The sequence below is a fragment of the Lissotriton helveticus genome, chromosome 2_1, assembly GCF_964261635.1.
Source record: "Lissotriton helveticus chromosome 2_1, aLisHel1.1, whole genome shotgun sequence".
In the NCBI taxonomy this organism is placed as follows: Eukaryota; Metazoa; Chordata; class Amphibia; order Caudata; family Salamandridae; genus Lissotriton; species Lissotriton helveticus.
In genome coordinates this window covers 1621413029-1621420107 of record NC_136059.1, presented here as the reverse complement: position 1 = coordinate 1621420107, position 7079 = coordinate 1621413029, and the positions used below count along the sequence as shown (strand labels likewise).

The window sequence follows — 7079 nt, the reverse complement described above, 5'->3', positions numbered from 1 at the left end:
ATCACACCAATAAAAAGACATCAACAATTTATAAAAATGAAGCGTATAATGAGTTTTGGGAGACCTCAATTACTAAAATCTACTGGATGGTTCCAGAGATCGATTTTCGAACGTAATCAATTTTAAATGCACCTGCAAACAAGCTTTAGTCAAGACAAAGTTTGTAAGCTTTCCAAACTTTAGAAAAGTTAGTGCGGGTAGTAAGGCCCAAGCTGAGCCACCAAATTCAACAGTGACGAGGTCTAGGGGGCCAATATGGAGGTTTTGGAATGTTACCTGGCCCCCAGAGTGTTTCAGAGCAAGTTTCATACTCTACAGCACCCCTGCCATATAAGTCAATGGAGTGTTCCGGATGCGGAGGGATGCAAGCAAAGATGATTCGGCTGTGGTGTGGTTGAGGGGGGTGATTCCTCAGACCAAGGGTATCGTGGGGCAACTTTGGCCACGGAGGTCAGGATCCCTAGAAGTTCTCTAATCTGCAGTAGTCGGGCAGCCAATATGGCACAGCTGGTCTTGCAGTCCCACAGTTAGATGCAGATTCTTTGGTGGGGAATGGTGTCCTGTAAGTGCAACAAATCCAGACTTTGATAGCACTTCCAGGCCCAGCAGAACCGGGTGCAAGTTTTGGATCTCCGTCCCTTTATCGTGGCAGGCAGTGGCAAAACGTCTGTGGTGGCTACCAACTTGCCAGTTTGGGCTCTTTCAGCTCTTGTCCTGGAGCTGGTTCCAAGAGATCAGCAGACTGATTCTCCGAGTCACTGCTGTTGGTGAAGGCAGGAAATCGACTTTTCTGTATGAGGAGCCTCAGGCACAGTCCAGTCTCACTAGTCAAAAAGTGCAGCAGGTGTAGTCTTTATGACTGTGCAGCTTCTCTTTGTACAGGTAAAAGGCAGCCCTCCTTTGGTCCTCTTCACCAGTGTGAAATGACGGGCAGGGTGCCATACTTATCCCAGGAAAGTGCAGTGAGGGGGAACCACACGGTAACTAGCCAATGGGCTACTGGGTCCCCTCCTCTCTAGTGACGAAGTACCTGTGATGTGTGGCATCTGGCTATCCCAGAGTGTCCCATGGCACGACTCTTCTTTGGTCATAAGGAACAGGGTAGCCACACTAATGGTGTGACCACCAGTGGGCTATGCGCCCAAGGGAAAACCAGTTTGGACACATACTTCCCTTCCTTGGCTCACTCTCCTAATTGTTGCCAGGAACCCTGCTCAGCAGCGTTGTCACAAGTAGCCCTTCAAAGGCAGCTTCACCTTTGAAGCCTGCCTTTTGGGCTAACACACAGAGTGATCATCCTGGGAGAGGTGACACCTCGCTCTGCGGCAATGAGTTGTTCGAACATCTCTCCAGGAGGTCAGAAACCAGTCTGTGTCAGTGCCTTTGAGAGGCCACTGGACTAGATGGAGTGCAGAGTGGAACCTTTTTAAAAGTAGGTTAACTTGAATAGTGAATTTAAATCTGGACTGGGAATCAGGTCAGATTTAATGTCACAATTAATTTGATACTTTACTTGACCTTGTTGGGTACACCAATTTAAAGTTAGCTGGGCTGGAGTGCCAGCTGGTAACCCTGTGAGCCAGTGGGGCTACTAATATTTCTATAGCAAAAAGACAACTTAGAAGTGTTGCTATCAAGCAATATCGAAAATCTTAAGTCTCACCTAATATACAGCTCTCTGCCATAGGGCTCCATAGGCATTCCTTAGAGAAGACTTACATATATCCTTAAGGGAAGGGGTGGCTTTGCAGTTGGGTGTATTGGAAAAGTTAAACTAGCAGTGTAAAACCCTGCCCCGTCAGTCTGCAGTAGCAGACTGGGGTCCATTTTGTCTATCACATGCAGGGTGGCACAGAGCTGCAGCCCTGTGTGAAAACTCTGCTTTACATGCCCTTGGTACCATATACTAGTGACTTATAAGTAAACCAGTACTTGTTATTTGGGTGTATCCAATTTAACAGTTTTTGTAAAGGGTTGGAACACTGGCACTGAGGTCTGGTTAGCAGGCCTCAGTGTACTTTCAAGAGACCAAAAACCAGCAGCATCAGCCAAAAATGTGTCATTTCCTTACATGAACAACCTGTGCCCTGCTAGACAACTAAATACATTTTATCAAATAAGATGCTGCTAACTAGATACCTGAATAAGTCCAGATACAAAAAGTTGCAAGACAGACAGAGCTGACCATGGTACAACTAATCTACTCATTCATGTTCAAGAGTAAGTAAACAATGCAACTTCACATAAGAACCATGAAGAGTACCTTCTTCCTATTTTAGTCACAAATTATTCAATGTTACTTCCCATCAGTCGGAGGATTTAGTGGGAGCAGACAGGTCAACCACTAGCTCATTTTCTCTGTACTTAATCTACAGAATAATACGCTCCCAAAAATTAAGACATGGGTATGGAACCAACTTTACAACACACCACTGAAGAGGTTTAATTTAAAAAAATGCACATTAGTATATATTTTTTTTCTCACAGCCAAGCAATTCACACTCAGAATTAAAGTGCACCCTCTCTCAAAACCAATGTACAGACAAACACAGCTATATGCACAGCACGTTTCTTAACTCCCACCTTGCAGATGAAGCATTTAATCAAGTGCATGAGCAGCCATAAACGAACTAAAATGTGATAAAGCTAGCACACGGCGAAGCACAACTTAATCATATAAAACACTCACTTCTTGGCTTTGTAAACGTATGCGCATCGCTTGCCCAAGTAGAATTCGGTCTCATCTCGTGCATAAACCCCCTCGATTTTCAGAAGAGCGGTATGTTCCCTCTGGTTTCGGAGACCACGTTTGTAGCCAGCAAAAATGGCCTTACTCCACAATCTGAAATGAGAGCCAAATAAGTATCAAAACAACAAAATTAAAACCATTTTTGAGCCGATATCTCATTCATTATCTACACAACATTCTAAAATGAATCCTAGCACCGTGATGCAAGGCGTAAGATCGGAAACTAGATGAATGATAAACATTGAGATCCAACGAATGTCAGAGCCATATTAGTAAAGTAATACCACTGCTCCTATCGTTTGCACACTTCTATCCAATACAAACAGGAACAGCCTCTCTATCTTTCGTTCCAGAAGTGCCTCGAAGCACTCGAAGTATGATATTACAACGAACTCCGTTGTAACGCATGCCTTTACCACGCATGCGTTACAACGGAACACTATTTTCACGCTTTTCCTTCTCCACGTTTTTTCCGTGGTGACGTCATACGTAAAAAAAAAAACGGCCGTTTCCTTCCCCTGCGCCGCCGATTTCCTGCACATCTTCTCTAAAGGTTAGTGTTTTTTTTTTTTGGTCGGGCTAGCCCCCCCAACCCCCCTTTTTTTTATTTGTACCCTTTACCACACATGCCTTTACTACGTACTTCGTAGTAAAAGTATGCGTGGTAAAGGCTGTCGTTGTAACCACGCATGCGTTGTAATGCATGCGTGGTTATGGTTTTAGTTGAAACGGCCTCGTTGTAGTGGCCGTTTCCCGTCGACATGGTTCAAGAGACGAAAAACAAATGCACAACCACTTTATTTATTTGGATGACAAAGTTGGTGCTGTCCTACCTTCCAGACATTCTGTAACTTTATAGTCCGGCTGTTGACAGCCCTGTAGAAAAAAAAGGAGAGAAGAAAAAAACGCACACATTAGGAGAGAAGAGAAGTAAAGCTCCTCGGGACATAGTATTCAACTACGAGAAAGACAGTTCGAATACTGCAGTAAACATTACAAGAATAGGGATACTAATACCCGAGATTTTTAGAATCTAAGCACCTATCTTTAAATCATTCCAATAATGATAACACGATGTAATAGGAAAGGCAGTTAATCGAAAGCAGAATGCTTAAATGGTCTATGAACTGCTGTAACAGAGTGCAGAAAGAAGCAAACACAGGAAGAGCCCAGCAAAATGCCTAGCTTTTAAATGGATCAATGAAATGAGGCCAGCAACAGTATGCAAACGAGTCATATACCTATTCACGAAAACATGTGGAGCACACAACTCTCCCAAAAGAGGATCTTCAAAAACACTGCTACTGAAACAAACGACATTAAATACAGAACTGGGAACAGCATTACGAATTCCACACAGATCTGCTCTTCTGCATCTACAGGAGGAATACGACATTCAGCCACTAAAGTACTAGAAGCGGGGAACAAAAACTGAATCTAACTCTGACCACAAGACACACCACTGATGCAGCAAGCTGTGCTAGAATGCACTGAGAAATACTCTCATTATCAGCGTCAAAGATAGTCTAGATTGTGTGGTATTGTATCAATTTTTGGAAGAAGGGACTGCAGAGCTGAGACAAGGTTTTGGAGTAATTTACATGCTCCAGGTCCGGATGTTCTTATCAGGTGGTAGTCAAGGCCTTGTAGACACTAAGGAACATGGTCAGATTTTGATAGCAGATCAGCACTGGGTTCGGAAACCGCATGGATGGAACCTGTTAAGTAAGGGCTGATTTAGACAGACAAGAGGTGGGCAGCAATTGTTACACAGGACATGAGGTTAAGTGAAGTGTCTAGTAAAGACCATATGTCCTTGGGGCAAGTCGGGCAGGATGAAGTCACATCAGTGGGTGTGTTGTCAATGATGCAGACAAATGTGGTAAAGTGTCAGTCAAGACAGTGGTAGGTGATATAGAACAGAGTTAGTAACCGAGAGGCATTGTAAAATGGGGTTGGTTCGAGGGTGTCTGGAGGTTTTAAGACAAGAATGGTAGATGAAAAATACTCCTCGGATGAAGGTATAAAATATGTAGATTCATGGTCTGAAGCCGTAAAACTGGTTTAGGACGTTTCTCCTTTCAAGTGTCATTCTCGGACAGGTCCACAAAAACAACATGTGCTACGGCAGAGGCACAGAGGACCCCAAAAATAATATGTTTAGCGAGTCCAGCCTTCTCTCTCCAGATTCAAAAATGCACAGTCCAGACCCCCAGTAAGTGGATTCCACCATCCTTACTGCTATAGTGCTTCCTCACACACCATGCATGTACCACAAAATCTACACACACCAGCACACTTGTGCACTGTAGTGGTCAGAGCTAAGTAATGAGCAAGTACACAGAAGCGGGACTTTACACATAAAGGTTAGTGTGCCTCTGTTCCAGTGACTTGGATCAACAGGTCTGGTCATCCTAATAATTCTTAACACCCAGTACACTGCCACAGCTCTGTGTAGTAAACCTACAACTGAAACAGTAATCCGCTGTCACTAAATGAGGACACACTACTCTAGGTCACAGGACAAGTCCAGAACCCACTCTTGAAGGGGGTGGGGGGGGGCCAGGGTGGGGTGTAGTTGAGGGAACAAACATAAGAGCAGGGGAAGAAAACCAGGGTAACAGAGGTGACAAGAACATGCATTATGCAGGAGTGTTGATAGAAATAGAAAGTATTTCCCTGGGCGGAAGTACAATACAGGCCATCAGATCAAAAGAGTGAGCAAAGAAAATATACTCCATGGGTGGAAGAAACACATTAAGAGCAATAAAAGGCACATAGAATTCGGTAAGAAAGTTGGGAGTAACAAATATATCCAATAGTAAGGAAGGGGCGGGATCAAAGTCCAATGTTTTTTATGCTCCATAAGCGGTCTTGCACGAACAGTTTAAAAGTGTCTGAGAGGAGACATTTCGGTCTCAGTCAATCAATCCGCTTTATTCGATTACTTAAAATCATAAAAGTACAAAAACGTAACACAGACAACAATATCACAAATCTTTAGGCATAATAGTTAAAATACATATACATTTCGGTCTAACTGACTGACGTCGCTGTCATAGGGCAACCACTTCAGGAATTAACATCTGGGCACAAGTCATAATAGACTGTCAGCACCAAAGGCTCGTTAACAGACGCAACCAGCACATGCAACGACTTGAAGCAGGCCCCACGCGTGGCAATCCAATGCCATCCACTCCTCTGCAAACACAACACAGAAGACGTTGCAGATCCCAGGCAGGGTCCCACTTCCCATCCACTCAATATCCCCGCCAATCTGGGCTCCCCGGACCCGGCTGCAGAGTTTTCGGATTCCTGGGGAACCCACTAAATGACAACACTCAAAATGTCCAACCTATACGCGCCTGACCTGCAAAAACCAAGGTATTAATGCCCACCAATGCTCGCACTCACCGCAACCGGTTTCCAAGATGGAGGGAAAAAGAAGGAAGAGAGCGGGGCATGCTGGGAGATGAGAGCGAAGGCGTCAGCCATAGACAGAGGCGAAGGACTAAAAACAAGACTATTCACGTGGCCGCCATCTTGGACTAATGAACTTCCTAAAGATAACATGTTAATTTGTAAAAGAAAACAGTAAAATAATAATAAGGCGCAAAGTACATTTATTAAAAAAGCAGTTACGCTTGAATTAAATTGCGCTTGAATTAAATACGTTTATAAAATGTTATGTTGTTGTTTCCTACACAGAACATCGATGCTATCAACGTTGGACAATGCCTCCTCATGGATCACCGAGAAACAGCAGTAAAATACCATATGAATAACTTGTTAGTGAAATGGTATTAGAAGCCTTGCTAATTTATTTTCACAACACTGGCAACACATTGTTTAACAAGTCAGGTCCCGGCCGCGCTGTGATTGGCTGATGTCACGGGGGTGTCCCGGCCGGCAGCCAATCACAGCGCGGCCTGGGAATGACGTCACGGGGGTGTCCCGGGCCGGCAGCCAATCGCAGCGCGGCCCGGGACAAAGGGGCGGGGCTTAAAAAAGCACCAGAAACGCCCCGAATCGCGTTTTCAGGAGAAAGCGCGATTGACAGCCTCTGTCTCCCAATGGCTAGTCTCCATTTATGGAGCTAGCCAATTGGAAACAGAGGCGGTCCGAACCTCACTACTGAAAACAAAAGATTTCGATCTGGGAGGGGCTTCGCCCCTCGCCAAGTCGAAACCTAAAAAGGTAAGCTAGTTCACAAGGAAATTTTAATAACGTGGCTGACTTTCTTGGTTAAAATAGTGGGAGGGGAGATAGACGCTATGAAGGTCGGTGGCGTAAGTATCTGCAACCCTCTGATTAGGTCGACATGTTTCTT

General features: G+C 44.5%; 1 long non-coding RNA gene across 1 annotated transcript; it reads right to left on the bottom strand.

The window, feature by feature from the left end:
* Positions 1-2695: 2695 nt before the first annotated feature.
* Positions 2696-6157, bottom strand: LOC144819870 (uncharacterized). The gene is made up of 3 exons (XR_013607601.1): positions 6120-6157; positions 3583-3625; positions 2696-2842 (listed from the first exon to the last, which is right to left on the bottom strand). It is a non-coding gene; the product is annotated as an uncharacterized LOC144819870 (long non-coding RNA).
* Between the last annotated feature and the right edge of the window lie 922 nt (positions 6158-7079).